This window comes from Haliotis cracherodii, unplaced genomic scaffold (assembly GCF_022045235.1).
Source record: "Haliotis cracherodii isolate W230 unplaced genomic scaffold, xgHalCrac1.p SCAF_21, whole genome shotgun sequence".
NCBI classification, from domain to species: domain Eukaryota; kingdom Metazoa; phylum Mollusca; class Gastropoda; order Lepetellida; family Haliotidae; genus Haliotis; species Haliotis cracherodii.
Window position 1 is genome coordinate 11877164 of NW_027266277.1, and position 23815 is coordinate 11900978.

At 38.2% G+C, this 23815-nt stretch overlaps 1 pseudogene; it reads right to left on the bottom strand.

Annotated features, from left to right (window-relative positions):
* Window positions 1-10999: 10999 nt before the first annotated feature.
* LOC139470861 (uncharacterized) lies at window positions 11000-11879 on the bottom strand (annotated as a pseudogene).
* Between the last annotated feature and the right edge of the window lie 11936 nt (window positions 11880-23815).

The window sequence follows — 23815 nt, forward strand, 5'->3', positions numbered from 1 at the left end:
TTACGTTGAATATACATATCTATAAGAGCCTGGAAAATAAACATATTATCAGTGGTGGAGTAACCTTGTCGAAAACCTGCTTGCTCTTCCTCAATCTTATCAAGTGCTTCCGACCACAATACCAAACGTTTATTAATAATGCTAAGAAATATCTTACTGAATATACTGGTAAGTGTAATCCCCCTATAATTTTCAACATCAGTCACTGAGCCTTTTTTGTGAATTGGAACGATAGTTCCAAGTGTCCAACCTTTTGGAAAGTAAGAGGTATCCATTATTGCATTGAATAATATTTCCAAATACGACAGGGTATTATCAAGAGAGTATTTAAAGAATTCTGTTATAAGTTTATCAAATCCCGGGCTTTTCAAGTTTTTCAGATTTTGAATAACAGATTTAATTTCTTCTTTTGAGATTGGGGAATCTAATATTTCCGTTGCAAAATTGGTTTCATCATTATCAAAAGTGTTCAACTGGAAGTTATTTGTGGAATCATCACCGCTGAAAAGATTTTTGAAGTAATAAAACCACTTATGCATTTCTATGTTAATTTTAGTTTCCTTCTTTTTGCTGATGTTTTTCAAGGTCGTCCAAAACTGTTTTGATGAGCTGATACTTTCTTCTAGTTTTTTTCTGCTTCTATCCATGAAAATTTTGTTTCTTTTTTTCTGCAAGTAGCTTTATACTTATTTTTCGAATCAGTGTACTTAGCAGGTGCTGTGATTCGTGGCGTGACTCAATATCAAAATTTTGGCACAAGTCAAATATATCTATGGTGCTAATTATGTAGTCGATAACACTTGCTCCAGCATTGCCAACAAATGTAAAATCACCTTTCTCGGAATCACTTCCTCAGCGGCCATTCATAATGTGAACATTTAAAACAGCACATAAATTGATAAAACATTTTCCAAAGTTATTAAGAATAGGGGCAGACTACGGTGTGAGTATCGCATGGAGAACTGACGGAATCCCGCTTGGGTCAGCCTGGACCAGTGCAATCTGATATGTTGTTGCGTCTCGAGTTTGGACTATTGGCATAACAGAACAAGCTTGGGCATACTGGTGATATAAAGAGGTTAATTTTCTTTCGGGATTCTTAATGTAGAGATTAAAGCATTACCCACATAAAATTCGTCTATTTTAAAAAGTATGTGTTATTGTGATTTGACATGCATAATAATGCTACGTTACACAATGGCGACACAAAATTGTACCAGCATCACTTATATGAATATTACTTTCTTGCTCTCGAGGTACATTGATCACTTTGAATTTGAAACATGTATCTAAATAGTAATTTTATAGGTTTAGAAATATACGCTTCCGACATTTCTAGTTTTAATTTTCTTTTGGGAAAGAGAACTAGTGACAGAGGTGACTGGTATTTGATGGGTGCAAACAAGTGTGGCATCACTGTCTCAGATGGCTCGATTTGCTTAGACCTAAATATTTAGACGGCAAACAGCCCTCGGCCTGGTAGTTTGTCTCACAGTCCCTGGACCATATTGTTTTCCCTTCCACCCAGCCCTTACTGTAATGGTATTGCCCTATATGAAGCAAGCCTACATTTCCCACTGTTTGGGCTTGAAATGTCCATCTCACTAGGGCTCGTTTTCAAATTAAATGCATTTGCTTGTTTCTATCAAAATAACACATTTTCAGAGACAAAGCGTTAAGATAAACTAACCATGACACAGAAAGATCCCATGCAAGTCTGTAATTGTTTTGCAAATCCAGATTTCTTCAGACTGGTGCCACCCGCCGCAAAGAGGTTCACAAGCAGACTCTCATCATGTCCCTTCCGATCATATATCAAAAGCCAGTTAATTTTTGTGTGAAATAATTTCAATTCATAGAGTCTACGTTAAGTTATAGGCTTGCTGAACAGATAAACAGATCACCATTTTTCGTGTTGTTTTTTTCAACACTGGTGGATAGGTTATGTGTGCATGTGTATCCTTTGATATCTTTTTGCGAAAACAAATGTAATGATTAATTAAAATAGGAATACTACACATACAATAGCACGTTTTGTTAAAAGAGGTAGGGCTTTATTCACTGTAACAAATAACTAAGTTCATGTGGCTCGTTATTCGGCCATTTTCCTATACATGTCCATATGCATACATTAGTTCTATTCATTTTTAATTTTATAGATTTTCAAATAATTTTAATATAGATCGTAATTTCTTTGATTCAAGTCTATGAACAAATGTTACATGTATTTCATGGGGGTTGGGGTGCATGAAAAAAAGTAACATTAAATGGGGGTGTTAGTTTGTAAGGTTAAAAGGGAAGTACATCCGATTGTGGAATGTGTAATTAATTGCTTTGGAGTGACAAAATGTACATATCCTTTGCTCACGTGGATTTTTTCCCTACCGGCCTATTTATTACGTAAGCGTATAATGGCAACTTTGAGAAAGTTTTAAACAATCTGCGTAGAATTCATTGCTTCCACTAGGAGCCACGTGCACCGAGCCAAACTCAGACCCGTAATCTAAAACGCGAGAGGTGGCCAATGCAATCTCGACAAACATAAATGCCAAAGCACGTTAGAGCTCGATTGACAATGTCAATCAAGCAAAGACCCACTTAGGTTAGCAGTAGCCTTGCATCACAATGCAGCAAGCCATGGTCCTAACAGTCAGATACACAGGTTACATAAAAGGGAAGGCTGAACACACAACCAGGCAGCATATTTCTGCAGGCATCAGAGTGACTAGGTATCCTTTCTTGATAAAAATGAACCAAATTCGCAACCGCGATGTCATCAAGTATACCCATCAGCCATCCATGCGGACATGGCGTCAATTTTGGGGGATGATATTCCTTCCTTTGCCACTTTTGAAGGGTGTGCGGTGGTGGTACATGTCCTTACATTATGATGATGGTGCATGTCCTTATATATGTGGTGATGGTACGTGTCTACATTGTGATGATGGTACATGTCCTTATATATGTGGTGATGGTACGTGTCTACATTGTGATGATGGTACATGTCCTTACATTATGATGATGGTACGTGTATACATTGTGATGATGGTACATGTCTTTACACTACGATGATGGTACGTGTCCTTACATTATGATGATGGTACGTGTCTACATTGTGATGATGTAGCATGTCCTTATATATGTGATGATGGTATGTGTCTACATTGTGATGATGTAGCATGTCCTTACATTATGATGATGATGATGCATGTCCTTATATATGTGATGATGGTACATGTCTACATTGTGATGATGGTACATGTCTTTACATTATGATGATGGTACATGTCTTTACATTATGATGATGGTACGTGTCTACATTGTGATGATGGTACATGTCTACATTGTGACGATGGTACACATCCTTACACATGTGATAATGGTGCATCTCCTAACATTGTGATGATGGTACATGTCTTTACATTCCGGTGATGGTCCATCTTCTTATATATGTGATAATGGTACATGTCTGCATTGTGGTGAAAGTACATGCCCTTACTTTGTGATAATGGTACATGTCTACATTGTGATGATGGTACACATCCTTACACATGTGATAATGGTGCATGTCCTAACATTGTGATGATGGTACATATCTTTACATTCCGATGATGGTCCATCTTCTTATATACTCGTATGTGATAATGGTACGTGTCTACATTGTGGTGAAAGAACACGTCCTTACTTTGTGATGGTGGTACATGTCTAGCTACATTGTGATGATGGTACTTATTCTTACACATGCGGTAATGGTGCATGTCCTAACATTGTGATGATGGTGCATGTCTTAACATTATGATGATGGTCCATGTCCTTACATTGTGATGATGGTACGTGTCCTTATAATTACATTGTGATAATGGTACACATCCTTACAATGTGGTAATGGTGCATGTCTTTACATTGTGATGATGGTACGTGTCTACATTATGATGATGGTACATGTCCTTACATTGTGATAATGGTACACATCCTTACAGATGCGGTAATGGTGCATGTCCTAATATGGTGATGATGGTACATGTCCTTACATTCCGATGATGGTCCATCTTCTTATGTCCTTGTTATGACATGTCCTTACACATGTGATGATGGTACATGTTCTTTCATATGTGATGATGGTATATGTCCTTTCATATGTGATGATGGTATATGTCTTTTCATTGTGATGATGGTACATGTCCTTATATATGGGCAGATGGTACATGTCCTTACGATCTGATGATGGTACCTGTCCTTACATTGAGATGATGGTACATGTCCTTACATTGTAATGATAATACATGTCCTTACATATGTGATGATGGTACATGGCCTAACACATGAAATGATGGTACATGTCCTAACACGTGAGCTGATGGTACATGTCCTTACACGTGTGATTATGGTACATGTCCTTACACGTGTGATTATGGTACATGTCCTTTCATTGTGGTGATGGTACATGTTCTTACATATGTGATAATGATACATGTCATTATGCGTGAGATGATGGTACATGTCCTTACACGTTAAATGATGATACATGTCCTAACACGTGAGATTATGGTACATGTACTTACATTCTGATGATGGTACATGTCCTTACACGACTGATGATAGTACATGCTGTTACATATGTGATGATGGTACATGTCCTTACATTGTGATGATGGTACATGTCCTTACATTGTGATGATGGTACATTTCCTTACATTGTGATGATGGTACATTTCCTTTCATTGTGATGATGGTACATGTCCTTTTCATTGTGATGATGGTACACATCCTTACACATGTGATAATGGTGCATGTCCTAACATTGTGATGATGGTACATATCTTTACATTCCGATGATGGTCCATCTTCTTATATACTCGTATGTGATAATGGTACGTGTCTACATTGTGGTGAAAGAACACGTCCTTACTTTGTGATGGTGGTACATGTCTAGCTACATTGTGATGATGGTACTTATTCTTACACATGCGGTAATGGTGCATGTCCTAACATTGTGATGATGGTGCATGTCTTAACATTATGATGATGGTCCATGTCCTTACATTGTGATGATGGTACGTGTCCTTATAATTACATTGTGATAATGGTACACATCCTTACAATGTGGTAATGGTGCATGTCTTTACATTGTGATGATGGTACGTGTCTACATTATGATGATGGTACATGTCCTTACATTGTGATAATGGTACACATCCTTACAGATGCGGTAATGGTGCATGTCCTAATATGGTGATGATGGTACATGTCCTTACATTCCGATGATGGTCCATCTTCTTATGTCCTTGTTATGACATGTCCTTACACATGTGATGATGGTACATGTTCTTTCATATGTGATGATGGTATATGTCCTTTCATATGTGATGATGGTATATGTCTTTTCATTGTGATGATGGTACATGTCCTTATATATGGGCAGATGGTACATGTCCTTACGATCTGATGATGGTACCTGTCCTTACATTGAGATGATGGTACATGTCCTTACATTGTAATGATAATACATGTCCTTACATATGTGATGATGGTACATGGCCTAACACATGAAATGATGGTACATGTCCTAACACGTGAGCTGATGGTACATGTCCTTACACGTGTGATTATGGTACATGTCCTTACACGTGTGATTATGGTACATGTCCTTTCATTGTGGTGATGGTACATGTTCTTACATATGTGATAATGATACATGTCATTATGCGTGAGATGATGGTACATGTCCTTACACGTTAAATGATGATACATGTCCTAACACGTGAGATTATGGTACATGTACTTACATTCTGATGATGGTACATGTCCTTACACGACTGATGATAGTACATGCTGTTACATATGTGATGATGGTACATGTCCTTACATTGTGATGATGGTACATGTCCTTACATTGTGATGATGGTACATTTCCTTACATTGTGATGATGGTACATTTCCTTTCATTGTGATGATGGTACATGTCCTTTTCATTGTGATGATGGTACATGTCCTAACACATGAGATGATATATGTCCTTACATATGTGATTGATGGTACATGTCCTTACATATGCGATGGTGAAACATGTCCTTACATTGTGGTGATTGTACTTTTTCTTATCTTGTGATGATGGTACAAGGTACTACATGTTCTTATATATGAGATGATGATACATGTCCTTATATTCTGATGTTGGTTCATGTACTTATATATAAGATGATGGTACATCTCCTGATTTTGTGCTGATGGCACATGTCCTTACGCTACGCTGAAGGTACATATCCTCATATTGTGCTGATGGTACATGTCCTTACACTGTGATGATGATACACATACCTTCACTGTGATGGTGGTACATGTTCTTACATTGTGATGGTGGTACATGTCCTTACACTGTGATGATGATACACATACCTTCACTGTGATGGTGGTACATGTTCTTACATTGTGATGGTGGTACATGTCCTTACACTGTGATGGTGGTACATATCCTTTCACGTTGATGATGGTACATGTCCTAACACTGTGATGGTGGTACATGTCCTAACACTGTGATGGTGGTACATGTCCTTACATTGTGATGGTGGTACATGTCCTTACATTGAGATGATGGTGCATGTCCTTACATTGTGATGGTGGCACATGTCCTTACATTGTGATGGTGGTACATATCCTTTCACGTTGATGATGGTACATGTCCTAACACTGTGATGGTGGTACATGTCCTAACACTGTGATGGTGGTACATGTCCTTACATTGTTATGATTGTGCATGTCCTTACATTGTGATGGTGACACATGTCCTTACATTGTGATGATGGCACATGTCCTTACATTGAGATGATGGCACATGTCCTTACATTGTGATGATGGCACATGTCCTTACATTGTGATGGTGGCACATGTCCTTACATTGTGATGGTGGCACATGTCTTTACATTGAGATGATGGCACATGTCCTTACATTGTGATGATGGCACATGTCCTTACATTGTGATGATGGCACATGTCCTTACATTGTGATGATGGCACATGTCCTTACACTGTTATGGTGGTACATGTCCTTACATTGTGATGATGGCACATGTCCTTACATTGTGATGGTGGTACATGTCCTTACATTGTGATGATGGCACATGTCCTTACATTGTGATGGTGGTACATGTCCTTATATTGTGATGATGGTGCATGTCCTTACATGGACATGAGGGTACATGTCCTTACATTGTGATGATGGCACATGTCCTTACATTGTGATGATGGCACATGTCCTTACATTGTGATGATGGCACATGTCTTTACACTGTTATGGTGGTACATGTCCTTACATTGTGATGATGGCACATGTCCTTACATTGTGATGGTGGTACATGTCCTTACATGGACATGAGGGTACATGTCTTTACATTGTGATGATGGCACATGTCTTTACACTGTTATGATTGTGCATGTCCTTACATGGACATGAGGGTACATGTCCTTACATTGTGATGATGGCACATGTCCTTACATTGTGATGATGGCACATGTCCTTACATTGTTATGATGGCACATGTCTTTACACTGTTATGATTGTGCATGTCCTTACATGGACATGAGGGTACATGTCGTTTCACTGTGATGATGGTACATGGTCTTACATATGTGATAATGATACATATCCTTACACATGGGGTGATGAAACGTGTCCTTACATTGTGATGATGGCACATGTCCTTACATTGTGATGATGGCACATGTCCTTACATTGTGATGATGGCACATGTCTTTACACTGTTATGATTGTGCATGTCCTTACATGGACATGAGGGTACATGTCGTTTCACTGTGATGATGGTACATGGTCTTACATATGTGATAACGATACATATCCTTACACATGGGGTGATGAAACGTGTCCTTACACGTGAGATAATGGTACGTGTCCTTAAAAATGAGATGATTGTACATGTCCTTAAAATGAGATGACGATACATGTCCTAACACATGTACACTGTACATACTCTTTATATTAACTGACATAGTGATCCATTTTATTCCAATAGGGACCAAAAGAAATCCATGTTAACAAACAAGTTCGAAGTAGTTCAAAACAAATATATCTAAAACATATTAGATATTGAGAATTTACAAAGACGAGACACTTTTACAGTGAAATCTGGATAATAAGTGCGGTGTTGATGCAATGTGAAATCGCCCACATGACACTTGTGTGGATAAACGAATAATGAATACGGAATAACGTGAACATGTGGTTCAGTAGACTATTTCATCTTAAACCATTGTGCATCCGCGCTCTCCCCGTCAATCTATGCCGCGCCCCTTTGTTGTTCCCATGAACTGTAATGGCAGCCACTAGTAGACAAAGTACTGAAGACACAAAGCCACCGAGTCTCTAACTCTAACTATTCAAATAGGAACGGGGTGTACGTACCATGGCACTGGCTGTAATGTAATCGCAGATCATTGAAACATGGGCACCTAATAGCATGGCTACTGTTCTTCAATACACCCTGGCGTTGTCCTGTATTCATGACATGTCATATCCGCTACATATAAAGTACAACTAGAAGATATTCTACCTCTAGCCATAGCCGAAGCAGTGACTATTCATCGATACTAAGAATTCAACAAATGCTGGTATCTATGCATTCGACTAATGAAGTTTAACATATGCAATTTTGTTTCCAAAGTACCATTAAAATGTCACAATAACAACATATTCCACGTGTGTTTTCAAATATAACTCACCTCCCAACAGGACACGAATATGAATATGATTGATATAAGCTCTGACAGATCCTTCTAATGTTGACATAAAATGATTCATGTGGGTACTAAAACCTACGCGAGGTGTACATCGCCTTCGCTCTGGCGTTAGTAGAATTGAAACAGTCTGTTTTAAGGACTGTTTATGCCTAGAATTGTTGCGGGAAATTAACGCCGGGATCTCCACGCCTTCAAAAACAGACAGAGAGGTTCTGAGGCGAAATGCAGGCATGCTTATGATATGTGATCTCAGAGGCAACAACATACAGTCAAACAGCATCTAAGTATTCTTTTTCATAATTAAAACATCCTAATGAGCAATTAACGCTAATTGCTCATTAGAATGTTTTAACTATGAAAAAGAATACTTAGATGATGTTTGACTCTATGTTGTAAAGCATTTATATATAGAAATTAATAGTTAGGAAATGATAATGAGTTATATAAGAGTGGACTCATTAAGGTACCATATTAAAAGCGCCGTGGTCACTTACACATTGCGCTCCGTGAATGTCAATCATATTCATAACTTACATCATTCATAAATTCAGTTAAAATATGGGCATAAATGATGATCCTTCAATACTCTTCTTGTATAATGAATTCATCATTACAGTATAGTAAAATACTTTCACTTAATAATTCATTCCAAATATTCTTAAACTTGATTACCTCATATTCTGAATATAACATTTCAAGTGTGAAATAAGTGAAGTACATTACTGGTGCCTTGTTGAAAATATAACAATGATGACATAGGTGCTGTAACCAGGGTAACGACGGTACAGATACCTTGGGCTTAAGCCGGGCGTCACGGTGCGTGCACCACGTGAACAATGGCTGACGGCCGAGCGTGCGTCGAACCTTAGCCTTTACTTAAACGAGGTAACTGCCGATACTTACTTCAAGATAATGATGATTAAACATTTTAACACTGGGCCAGGTGTCACAAAAACTTCTGACGTTTACCAATTATAAATAAATAACTTATAACAGCGAGTGAGTGAGTATGGATTTACGCCGCTTTTAGCAATATTCCAGCAATATCACGGCGGGGAACACCAGAAATGGGCTTCACACGTTGTACCCATGTAGGGAATCGAACCCGGGACTTCGTCGTGACGAGCGAACGCTTTAACCAACAGGCTATCCGACCGCCCTAACTTAGAAAACATGAGAAAGAGTTTATAAAAGAAATGCTGGAGATTCGCAGTATTGTAACTCTTATATATGAGACTGCAACTGAAATGCCTGTATCTTTATAGACTTTTCTACAACATGAAACACACAATCTACCGGCGCCTCACGATAGTGCGGATGCACTTATATGAAAAATATTTAAAAGACATTGCCAAGTCTGTGCGTATTTAGCTAGAGAAACAGTTTTACTTTTCGTGTATTGTATTCTAACATATATGGTCACAGACTGGTTAGCTTTAAATAAATACATTCAGCTGTCGATGCTATGCTAATCATTATATTGAAACATGAAATGTTTCCCGTGAAAATACAAACAATGAGTCGAATAACATGACAAAAAATATAAATGCAGATCATAGAACACGTTGACCACCAAGTCATTGATACAGAAAACGTTATACACATTGAACATAATATTTAATAAGCATCCACGACTTCCATAACTAAAATGGCGTAATATGTTAGACTGATCCTTAAACGACTGGAATACTAATGCTGGTATTTAATCGGGGACTGTCTATTATTCTCTATTATTCAGTATAGTATTTGATGTCTAGTTGAACTACACGAAATTAACACATAGCCGCCAAATCGCAGATTTCGAACCGTACTTTTGATAAGTTCATTGTACCAGCAGAGTAACAAAGTTTAACCAAATTTAGCAAATTTAACCAAAATTGGCAAAGTAATAACTAAAAGTGACTTATCTTTAAAAAACAGACAGAGAGGTTCTCAGGCGAAATGAATGAATGACCCATCAGTCCAGTTTGAAATTGATAACAATAGCTTACCACATGTTGGTCAAGGTATGCAAGTTTTGATGCGCTGGTTTTCTTAGTTAATTGTTTATAGGCTTGTCGGTCGTGTCAGAAACTGGTCATCAGGGCCTAGAATTTCTATTGTCCTAGCTGATTAACATCTTCCAGCTCGTCTGATTAATTTCGACAGCTTGCATCTCCAGAACAGAACAGAACTTAATTAACGCTCAGATCCTCCGCACATGAGGTACAAATTTGCAAACAGTAAATACATAAGATGGCAGGATGGTTTACATGGAGGATTTTACAGTTTTCATAATGACATTACAGAATGCACAGTGTTTCTTAATAACATTTATCTTTTTACAATTAAAAAGGTCTTTAAATTTAAACATATTTGGGTTTTTAGCATATGAAATTGGAACATATATTTTCCGTTGGGGTTTGAAAAAAGGACAAACAAAAATATAATGGAATTCACCAACATTGCTCATGTCGCAGAGTTTACACTTTCGTTCACTGGGAGGGATTTTGTGCCACCTACCTGGTTCCATAGGTAAATGGTGGCATGAGGTTCTAAACAGAAGGACTTTTACAGCCAACGAGAAAGGGATAACTAATAAATACTTTTCAAGGACGAGTTCAGTTTTACATATGCGATATGTGATACCTTTAGAAGAATGTATAATCTCTGCATTCCATGTTTGAGTTGCTATGTCAGATAATCTTAACGACATGATAGATTTAAGGACATTAGGAGGAACTGCTTGTTGGCTTAACCAATAGAAACTGAAGCCCGTTTCATTGAAAATACTTTCCAAACGTTTTATCCATTTTTTACAGCTATTGTTTATACAGACTTCATTGTATAACATTTGATATAGAATAAGATAAGACCTTAGACCCAAAACATACCATTCGGCATTTGATAGAAGTACTTAACGGTAATCTTCCAAGTTCTCCATACAACATGTATAGAGGTGTACTTTTCTTAATGGGAAGTAATTTACGTGGAAAGTTAAGGTGAACAGATTCAATTTGTTTACAATTTTCAAAACCCCCGATTTCACAACCATATAATAGAATTGGTTTTACCATAGCATCGAAGACATATAATTGACATTTTATGGGTAGATTAAATGTTCTACTTTTACGTAATACAAAGTACATGGTCTTCGTGGCAGATTCACAATTTGCTTTTATAGAAGTTTTGAAAGAGTTTTTATTTGTATAGTGAATTCCAAGATATTTATGATCAGTGACATATTCGATTGATGAGCCATTAAATAATATATGTTTACTCTTGTCTCTTTTTGTACCACGATTGTTTTACTATTGATATGCAATCTCCATTTTCTGCGAAAAGTGAAAAAATATCCAAGCGTTACGTATTATGATACAAGTACTGTATTCAATGTAGTGTTTACTGGCTTGGGAATGTGAAACTTAAAGTAGTAGAATATATTTGAATTTGATAAAAAGTTGAAGAAAAATGTAAAGATTTTGGCACTGTTATAGTATGTATGTTAGCAAACCGGTAAAACAACAACAACTTTGCTTTTATATAATTAGGGACCCACTATTAAATTTCAAGTGTTTTTCTGGAAGAAAGTATGTTTATAAAAGCCTAGCAACAACACCCAATCTCACCCCACCCCTGTCAGATGAAGGTAAGAAAGAGGCCCTCTAGGGGTGGTTGTCACTCAAGTAATATCATGTCGTTTTTACTGTCGCTGTTTATGACGAGGACTTGAGCAACTGCACTTGGGTAATGTGTCTATGAATAAAGGTCACTAAGGCTGCTTCATAAAGGTGACATTTGGAGAGTGCAGGTTTGCAGCATTATTGTCTTAACATCAATTTGAAGGACACGCTTTGGCTGATTTTTGGTTATGTTACTTATGGTTTCCATTTCAATATTGTACGCACCAGTGAAAAAGATGATGTCCGATACCATTCCCTATTTAGAGGGGGCACGGGTGGCCCAGTCGTCTAAGGCGCCGCGATTCGTTGTGCAGAGTAGCGCCCCTTGGGCACGCCAGAAACCTATGATTGTGGGTTCTCCCGGTTCGCCCCGATTATGTTTCTAGGTTTGTCAGCACCATACCCGTGCTCGTGGGTTTCGCCGAAGTGGTAAACGTCTGAGACCTCCATCACTTCGGGCTTTCCTCCCACATAAAGCTGACACGCCGTCATATGACTGGAATACTGTTAAAAGCGGCGTTAAACCCAACTCACTCACTCCCTCCCTATTTTGACTATTACCATTTGTTCCCTTGTTTGTTGAGGCGACCACTTGACGTGCCTTGCATCCGTTTGTGACGGCTGACAATGGACTGTCAGAAGATATTTCTTATTGGTATGAAATTAGACAAGCTAAAAATCATCCAAATCACCGGTGTGGGTAAGATATTTACTTCAGTGTTAGAAAGAAGAATGAGAATGTTGTTAGAAGAAAATGAGATAATTGATGAGGCGCAAACGGGTTTAAGGAGTGATCATTCAACGGTTGATAATGTATTCGTTTTACACGCATTTTGTCAGAAATGTCTAAGGAAACTCAAACATAGTTTTTATGTGGCATTTATAAATTTTCGAAAAGCCTTTGATTTGTAGGATAGGCAAACACTTATTTATAACATTTATAACATTCAAGGGATGTGGATGTACTATGGTAAAGTTAAAGCTTGTATTAGAGCAGACAATTATAAATCAGGTTCATTCAGCACATCATGTGGAGTGCGTCATGGTTGAATGCTCACTCCTGTTTTGTTTATCTTCTTCATTTAAAGGATCTAGGCTTGAGAGGTATTTTTGTTTCACAGGCTACCAATGAAATCTTATCATTGTTGTTTTCTGATGATATGCCTTTAACTGGTGATTGTGTTATTTGCTTGCAAAGAAGCCGGATGCCCTTGATATGTTTTTGTAATGAATGGGGCTCAGAGGTTAACATGGCTAAATCTAATATTATTTTCTTCAGAAATAGTGATTACTTTAAGAAACTTAAAGATAACACTTATTTTATTGTATGTTGCCGAAATCTGGGGTTTCGAGTATAGGCAAGTTATCGAAAAAAATTAAAGGTCATTTATGTGTGTCTAAGACAGTTTCAAATACGACTGAGGTTGGGAGGCATTATTTGTGTTTTAAATATTGTTCACGTTGTATCAAGTAGATTGTTATCTATTGACCGAAAACGATACCCACGTGCGTGTCATTAAATGCTGAGAGTAGTTGATGAAAATGGTAAAAATCAGAATGTTGCTGTTTAATACTGGGTTCTACTTATTTTGAACCGCCACGATTATGGAAATGATATGTAAATTCCGCTGTCTGTCACTCAAGTTGAAAATGCAACAAAGTCGCTATCGTCCATCAGTGGATATTTATGCAAGGACTATAAAACAAGGACTGGTCGGCTCGGAGTCAGTATACTGTGTCTTAGTGGGGTATTCATGTTAAACTGTGGCATGGTATCTCAGTGTGCTAGCACTGTAAATCGGCATCACTCCAAACTAGTACAAGCAGCCACACACACGCACACGTGCATGCACGTGGCTATACAAGTGCAATAATATTGGACGCGACGTTAAACCCAATTTCACCTCACCTCACCTCACCTCACCTCACCTATGGAAAATAGTGTGACTTATATTTTGTAAGGTTGGCCTCACTGCTTAGTGAATGAGTGAAATCCACCTGGGACCGTATTTTATGTTTGATTTACTGTCACACACGGGTTCACTCTGAGAATGTATCGTATATGTTACATGAGTTGTTGAATGTCACAGAGATTCATAGGCTTGACCTTGAATCAATCTGATCTTGGTGTTTAGCTTGGCTGTGGCACCTCTCAGAGTAAGGAACGATTTGCAGCCAACGATTTTGGTGAAATGACTCAACGCACCCAGATGTCTTGGTCGCTGTGAGCGTGTTTTTATATTCGAAGCATGTTAGTTTAAATGACACCATTTGTTTGTTAGCCTCGCTGACTTGGTTGATGCATGTCATCGTATCCCAATTGCGAGGATCGATGCTGATGTTATCAATCACTTGATCGTCTGGTTCAGACTCGATTATTTACAGACCGCCGTCATAAAGCTGGAATATTGTTGAGTGCGGCGTTAAACAACAAACAAACTATTGGTTTGTTGGTTTGTTGTTTTACGCCGACCACCCGATCCCGTTAGTCGCCTCTTACAACAAGCATAGTCACCTCTTATAACAAGCATGGGTTGCTGAAGACCTATTAGTAAATTTGATATAAAGAAACTATAATGGTTATGGCGTTCGAAGATATGGAAGAAAAAGAACTGATTTTTGGTGGCAAGGCTTTACTTTCTCTTCACTGATGAGATACGTTATCCTTTTAATCTCCTGGTCAATGAAACCTGTCTTGATAAATACTATCTATTAAATGATCTGATCAGTGATCAAAATGAAGCCCACTGACCATGGGTCTCGATGAGTTATGGCAAGTGGTGAAAATGCAACCCCTTGTAAGTGGATTCAATGGACACGACTATGATCAGTGATGACAAATGAAACTACGTGTAAATGGAATCACTGGACACGATTATTATCACTGATAAAACATGAAACCCTTAGTTTATGAAGTATTTAAAGTTGAGCACTGTGTTTCTTTGTTAATGTTGATAAAGGGGGGGGGGGGGGGGGGGGGGGGGGTAACTGCTAGGTATTGTTCTATAATTGTTTTGTATGTAGCAAAATGCCGATCAATATTATTAGCAAGTTACAAATAAAACTGATACAGTGGCGTGTAACATTATTTGGATGTTTAATTAGTACTCCACACTGTTAGCGGGAGTACATACTCTCCTTGCAATGATATTAACGGGTAAGCGATTGAGGCGTCTGGTACTTTTCCTGGCGCGGCGCTTGGTATGTGGGTAGACTTTATTGTCAAATATACAGAGCGGATTAGCAGTCGGAGGTGATTGCATTGGCGGTGACTTCTTTATTATAATCACCTGAAAGTGTTGAAATCGATTTGTGCTGAGCTTGGATTGGTTTGTACGGGATGCCGCAATGTGATTTGTAACATACTCTCGTGCGCATAGCAGATTAGCCAACAGATTGCACAGAGGATGACAGCTAATCATTATTACTTAAAAGTGTTGAATTTGGTTTGTACTGTTGAATTGAACGGTATACATTGATATGATATGAAATATCCGCGGAAACGCTGAAAATCGCGTTTTTTAAAACAGTAGTCCTTGGAAAAATCATCTTCCGCGTAAAAATATAATCAAAGATTTAAAAGAAAATACTCCGAAAAATATCTGTTTCCGGCCACTGTCGCGGATTGTCCTGTTTTCGATCAGAGCTTTCAGCATCAAACATGGATTTATTATTATTCATAACACAATACTATTATTGTCTGATCTTAAGTTTTCGGACATCATACATTTTCTATCACGAATACTTGCACTATAACGAGGGGTGTGGCATCACACAGAAGTATTCCGATGATGGCTTGTTTTTATGATAACGTTGTCTTTTATAAGTCAATGAGATGTTTTACAGTTGTTCATATGAAAACACCATGAATGTTTATTCAGCATCCGAAAACTCATAACACAGGGATATATGTTGCAATTAATGTTTTACAAAAGGTAAATAAGTACAAGGTAAGCTTTTCTCAATATGCTTCAACATGGGAAAAGAGTCAGACATTGCACGTTTGTAGCAGTATTGCTCCCAGACCTGGCGGGTAGCCGGGTGCGCTGAAGCTATTCCCAATTTTTTAAAAAGTACTGTTTTAACTTTGAAATGTTACTGCATCCGCCATCTTTGACTTATTTACTTTTGCCACTGACTTTTGCCATTTGTTGGTATGAATATTGTCCAAACGGCACGAAATTGCTAAATATGCAATGTTTAAAAAAATGTCTGGGGGCTCAGCCTAATATCGTTTGCAAAGTCAACAGACTACGACTGTAAATGTATTGTACAACCGAGGCAAGAAAATAAAAAAAATGTTACAAATACAAATTATTAACAAGTGGAATATGAATACTAATACCTGTACTTTTTAGGAAAAGAAATTGACACATTGACGTATTCAGATTTAATTGATATTTTCTTTACTTATGTCAATGCGAATTGTTTTTTTGTTTGTTTCTTTATCTTCAATTCCACAAGGCACAAAACTTGCTTAAATTTAAAACAAATAATCAATCAATGAGATACTCTGGTTATTGCGCAAAGAAGAATCCAGAACCAATGAAAGTGAACAGCATCCATGACCCGATGTTATATAAAGCAATCATATAACATATTGCAACTCATGTTTGTTAACAATCAGACCGTCAACATAATGATGGTATCAGTGGGCACATCGTAGTTTTTGAAGTTAAAAAATGATAACTTCATACTTATACTTATACAAAATGAAGTCTTATATTTGCACAGTAATTGAGTTCATGCTTTCATTGGCAGCTTCAAGATATTAGATGAGATATATTGTGTATGATTAAAATAAACTGACGTCCAAAAGAAACTTTACCAGAGTTTGAAATCACTCTTGCTCAAAAACAACAAAACGTACATGCATGAAGTAAAGTGTATTGAGAAGATCAATATATCAACATAATCAACACTGAAAGTGACAATCATACCACGACCGAGAATGACGTCAGAGCCCCCCAAAGTTGGGTGTAGTACAAAACTCGAGCTTTCAGAATCATCGACAATAGGCAGAGTACATAAACAATCGTTCACGTTCAATAACAAGTCATTAGTAGCGTTTGTGACCATCAAATGCCTCAATACACGCAAAAACTCTTCGATCCACAGAAAAAGTCAGTCGTCTGATGAGGTCACGTGGGATTTGACGCCATTCTTCTTGGAGGGCCAAGATCAGTTCTTGCCGGTTGGCTGGAGAGTGTGGTCGTTGTCGAACACTACGATCCATCAATTCCCAGAGGTGTTCTATGGGGGACATGTCGGGTGAGCGTGCAGGCCACGGCAGGGCGTTGACGTTGTTGGCTGCGAGGAAGTTAGTCACAATTCTGGCTGTATGGGCTCTAGCGTTGTCATGCTGATAAATGACACCACGTGGTTGCTGTTGGAGAAATGGTAGGACAACTGGACGAAGAATGTTATCCATGTACCGCTGAGCTGTCAAGTTTCCGTCAACGATGACCAGCGGTGTCCTCTCCTGCCCACAGATCCCTCCCCACACCATGACACTCCCTTCACCATATGGTACGACCTCCTGCACGCAACACGCCGCCGTTCGTTCACCCCTTCGGCGGTAAACACGTTGTCTTCCATCAGCCCTAAACATACAGAATCGACCTTCGTCAGTGACGACAACCCCCTGCCAGTCACGTCGTTGCCAACGTCGTACAGTCCGGGCCTATCTTAATCGCAGACGACGATGTTGCGCTGTCAATAGCTGTCCTCTGTGTGGTCTAAAAGCCCTGATTCCATGAGCCCTGAGTCTCCTGACCACTGTCTGTCGACTAACCCTGTGACCTAAGGCATTTGTCGCCGATGACGTCACTGTCGGGAAGCGATTTCGGAGGTGCAAGGTACGCAAGTACCGGTCATCATGGGGCGTGGTCACCCTGGGTCTGCCTGTTCTTGGCCTGTCAGCGGTCCGCCCTGTCTGTCTGTAACGTTGCATCAAGTTGGTAACGGCAACACGGGAGCAACCGAAGGTTCGTGCAATATGGGCTTGGGTGGCTCCCATCTGTATCATATCCAAGGCTCGTTCACGTTGTTCGACTGTGAGTCGTGGCATTTCTTTTGTGTGTTTTTTTATCACTGTGGATGTCTGATTTGCCGTTGCAGTCGTTTTATACCCTTACCCACACGTGCATTTGCAGTTGTCCGTGGTGCACGTGTTTTTCACTTTTTCGCGTGTTATCTCGCAAACATGTAACAGACGATTAGCATTTTCTGCATACACTATTGTTGTATTTAGGTTATGTGTTTTTGATTGACTTCATGGAAAAACATTTATACTTTGTCTGAAATTTATATTTTCAGTTGGTATAGTTTCTTTTGGACGTCAGTTTAGATGACAGAACAACAGTATCGCTCATTTCGTAAATAGGATACTAAATGATCCCCCGTGCCGTACGATTTCTTGGAAACGAGTGAACAGTTTAGTATCAACTGTTAAGTTTTGCTAGGTTCATAAAACATGGTATTATGGCTCGTTTCGTATTTTTTAAAGATTGAATGATACATAAAGGGCCGTCCCTGCATTATATAGCCTGCCACGAATGAGATGCATCACAACTGACATATTATGTTTTGGTAGAATAAAATCATGTCTTTTGAAATAACAGACGAGACACCTTTATGTATGTTATAGTTATCCGACATTTTTATCAAGTCACGAGCGGATGCGATACAGACCAATTTTCATTTAACTGTATAATGCACCTTGCTGCCTTTGAGAGAGTCTGTGTCTGTAGAACTGGTTTGGTCCCTGTCTATTTGGTATACACTCGCTGGAACACAAATATTGGATATTAGCATTGTATTGTGATTTTGAGCATCCGAGTGCCTATATAACATGTAATATATTTCCGATTATAGTACTTGTTGTTCATGCATATGTTCTAGCAATAATAAATTTGATAAATATTCGTTTTGCTTAATTTCTACTTTGAAAATTTGAATTTAAAATTTCTATATGGACAAATTGTTTCCCATAAAGCACTGAATTAAAACTCTACCCTTTAGAATAGAAAGACGATTCGTTTCTTAAAATATTGTAGTAAGGCCATGTGAAAAAATAATGCAGTATACTTTAGCCTCAGGGCATGCATAATGCTTTATCTGAGACGAGTCTTTCAAGCCGATGGAAGTTTAAATCACTACAGCCGAGTCCGAGGCGATAAAGGATATGTGACAAAATCTGGTATCATGGTTTAACTGGATATTAGTAACATTGACCAAGTTTAATAATCCACTATATCAGACGACTATTCCAAGTATTAATAGGATCAGGAAAGAATGATTTGGCATAGCATTCTGTTCTACAACTGGTAGCCTGTAAATTGGTTCGATTTCTTTAAATGTAATCACTCACAGAAGAGATGTTTTCCATCTTGTATAATAGTGTTTTCTTTTGGCTATGTTAGTTTCTCAATAAAGTTCCTCATTGCTTGTACCCCTTGTTCCCCCACAAAAAGTCCGTTATGCAGTGTAAACTTTCTCGGATTGGTTCTTGTTCTTTGGTACAATTATCCCAAATATTGGAGCAAAGATATGGACAATAAGCTTGTACATAACTTCTAATGATTTATGTAAAAGGAAGTATTTATCTAAGTGAGTGAGTATGGTTCACGACAGGGGACACCAGGAAGGTATTTTAAGACTTCTAAGGCAACTAATCACAGGGCTTACCTTTTTAACTAATCGACAATATCAGAATGCTATTAACAATCTGACTGAAACATTTAACCAAAAGTCATTGATAAAAAATCTTTTCATTTTACGGTTAGGTATTGCATTTAGATTGACTTTAACGTGAAATTGAATAGTTTCTGTTTTCTTTGGATTATACTTTACTTGCTTTCATCCATTTGGTAATTTTCTCCAAATCGGCATTAATATTTTACGCAGTAGTAGTTGGAATTGTCCACTTAGGGAATTGCCTGGACCCCGCCGCAAACACAAAAACAGGATGTACCATATTCGACTTCTTGCAGTCCTGCCATATGATACGGTATGATTTGTGAGAGGTTAATTGTACATCTAAACTTTGGTGAAGACATCTCGCATCAAAGAGTGATACAAAATAGTGGCAAAAAATTATTGACACTGTATTGACAACTGCCTCTTCCGTGCGTTATCAAAAGAAGTGACCTGACAAAAAACAAAGATACGCAGTCGGGTGTTTTTTGCAGCCATAGTGTATTGACATGCTTGATAACGATACCGCCATTCAAATAAGAAGGACTGTAATTTAATTTGTTTAAGTGTAAACTAATTTGCAGTGTTACTATGATAAAGGCTACATTCATCTAGATAAGAACGTTTAAATTTATTTATGTACATGTGTAAATATTAAAGATGAGTTATTTTAATTTACTTTAATTAAATGGATATTTGTGATGAATATGAATGTGCCGAAAAATACATTTTTGATTAAAATGTCGCTTGAAAACTATGACTTATTATGCTGTTTTCCTCTGGAGGATTGCAATAATTATATATATTTCACAAAACTCAAATGGAAAAACAACTAGTTTTGAGTAGTCGACATTTTGCTTAATGCAACATGCATTTATATCAACTTAGTCTAAAAATACAGAAGATTATTATGCAATGCCCGAAGCAATCGGTAATCTTTATTGAAGTTCTTAAAGGTTTAATGCTTGGGGCAGAGTGTCAGTGTGTCTCACTTCAAATATGTATATCAATATATATGTGCATTATATTACAAAGCCACGTCAAAACGAAGTGCATTTCTGTTTTGTTAACACTTATGCTGTATTTTCTATCTCAACGTATACAGTGGCATGGCTGTTATGGTGGCAGATGGCAATATACGACGTCTTTCGGATCTTTGAATGTAGCAGTTTCATACAGCTGCAATGAAAGTTTAACAATCCATAAACTACATCGGGTGCTGCGAAGGTTAAAGTGGACGAACGTCTTATCGATTGTATTACTCCCTTTTGTGGCTTCATGGATATATGAGTTTATGTCGAGTTCAAGTAGTTAACTGAACATTGATCATATTCTTTTCATGTGACGATGAAGCTTCAAGGTCGAGTAACATCAGTGGTGGTCATTGGTGTAGGTATTGTGCTTGGGTATCAGGTCTTGTCTGTCTTTTGGATGAATTGCTGCCGAATAACTGGCATCAAAGACATGACACGTGTGATGTTCCTACATAACAGGATAAGGGATCACACACCCGGCTTCAAATACCTGCTTGGAAAGTCAAAACGGATGGAACCAGACACACTTCTCCGAAGTTTGCCAATAATGTATGATGTTCGTGGAACAGAAACGTTTGTGAAAGTTGGGGTGAATAATCAGCGTGTTAATAGTGACATGTTGATGAGAAATCTAAAACATTTTATGGATCAAGTAGAGAGGCGGAACATGACGCTCCTCACAGCCCACAGCGGACCCGCAGCCTCTGCTCTCAAGGTTCGATATGTTGGATAGGGGCCCACCATTTAAAGTTCAGGGGTTGGTTGGGTGGAGTGGTTTGCGATTTTTGTTTCAGACAGAATACTGTTTTTTCCGCCAGTGTATTAAGACAAGTACTTATTTTCTTTGTAGGGAATCGGCGAACGTGTTTTGTGGACCACTTCACACTATTTCCCAGAACATTCAGCACGTACACTGAAAGTTGTCTTTTTAGAGCATGAGGGCAAATTATGCTTTTCAGGAAAAGGCATCTTTCGAAAACAACACAGGAACCGACTTGACTGGAAACCCAAATGCGTGGCGGGGAATAAATATTTCAATGTCTCAACGTTTATTTACAGTTTGAGCAACGCATATCTATGAATTAAACCTGTGATATATATGTATTGATATATGTCGTTCAGTTAATAGACTGTTCCTATTCTGCGGGGGCCACAAGCGGTGGATCGTCTTAAGTGGTTATTTCTAATTAACGGAGTTGGAATAACCAAGAATTATTTAAATCGAACCATATATCCATATTTAAATATAACGTATAAATTCAGGCACCACTAAATTAACTTATACATTTACCTTATTTTTATTGTTTGTTTGTGTGTTTGATAAACGCCACACTCAGCAAATCAAACTATATGACGGCGGTCTGTAAATAATTGAGCCTGGACAAGACAATACAGTGATCGACATCATGAGCATTGGTCCACGCAATTGGGATACGATGACAAGCATCAACCAGGTCAGCGAGTCTGACCACCTGATCCCGTTAGTTGCCTCTTACGACAAGCATAGTCGCCTTAAACAGCAAGTATGGATTGCTGAAGATCTGTTCTACCCTGGGTCTTCACGGGTATCCAATATTATAGTTTCCAACTGTATAAATATTAATTTTACACATATCCAGTTACTAATTAAAACAAATCTCTTTTTATCAGGCTGACCTTGTCGGAGAAGATAGGCAGTTTTCGAGAAAACGCTACATAAACCCAGACCAGAATTTTTCCAAAGAGCACCATGCCCAGCAATCATACCACGGACAATTCCTGAGCATTGATGACGACATGTTATCCTATTCAGCAACATTTGAAAGAAGAGATACAACATTCATACGAGTGCTAGTTATTCTGCCAGGTCATAGTTCCGTCACTTACTTCCGGTGTGTTCTCAGACGGTCGAGGTCAGATCAGGGTCAGCTGGTACACGGTCATTTCCAGCGCATCCCATATAATGACTTGGGGTTACATTGGTGAGTGCATCCCGTCCTTATAACGATTAACTTTTCTTAAATACATGCAAAACTATTTCTTTAGAAGCAATGAAACAATGTGACATGCGAGATGAGGAACATCAAATAATTTATGAAATTTAAGTAATTCAAAACATGACCTTATAATTAAATATCCCAAGAATTCCTTAAAAGCGTTGAAACGTATCAGTGTAATAAACTGTGCAAATGGCCAGAAACCAGTAGATGTTTGCAGATGGTTTCACGTATATCAATGATCTGATATCCTTCAACAACCATCAAATAGCCAATACCCTTCCCACATGAATTTGAAATAAAGGAGACCTGTGAGGCCGCTTCGTCAGTTTCATATTTAGATCTATGCATAAGGATTCAGAGTGACAAAACATTCTCCACAAGACTGTAAGACAAGGGGGTGACTTCAATGTCAAACGATTCTTGCTCAAATGCTATTTGATCAATGTCACACAATTCAAGGATTCAGTACAGCTTCCAACAGGTTTTATGGAAGACGTGTGAAAAGATATGTTCAATTTGTACGCATCAGTGACAAAAGTGATGTCCGATGCAAGTACCTATTTGTCATGACCCGTGTCTTTCCGTGTTCTTTGGGTAAACAATCGGCTTTCTTCTGCGTGTGTTATTTTCGCTCGCCATGATGTAGTCGGATCGTACAATCTATTCTGCTTTGAGCAGATATTTCTTATGA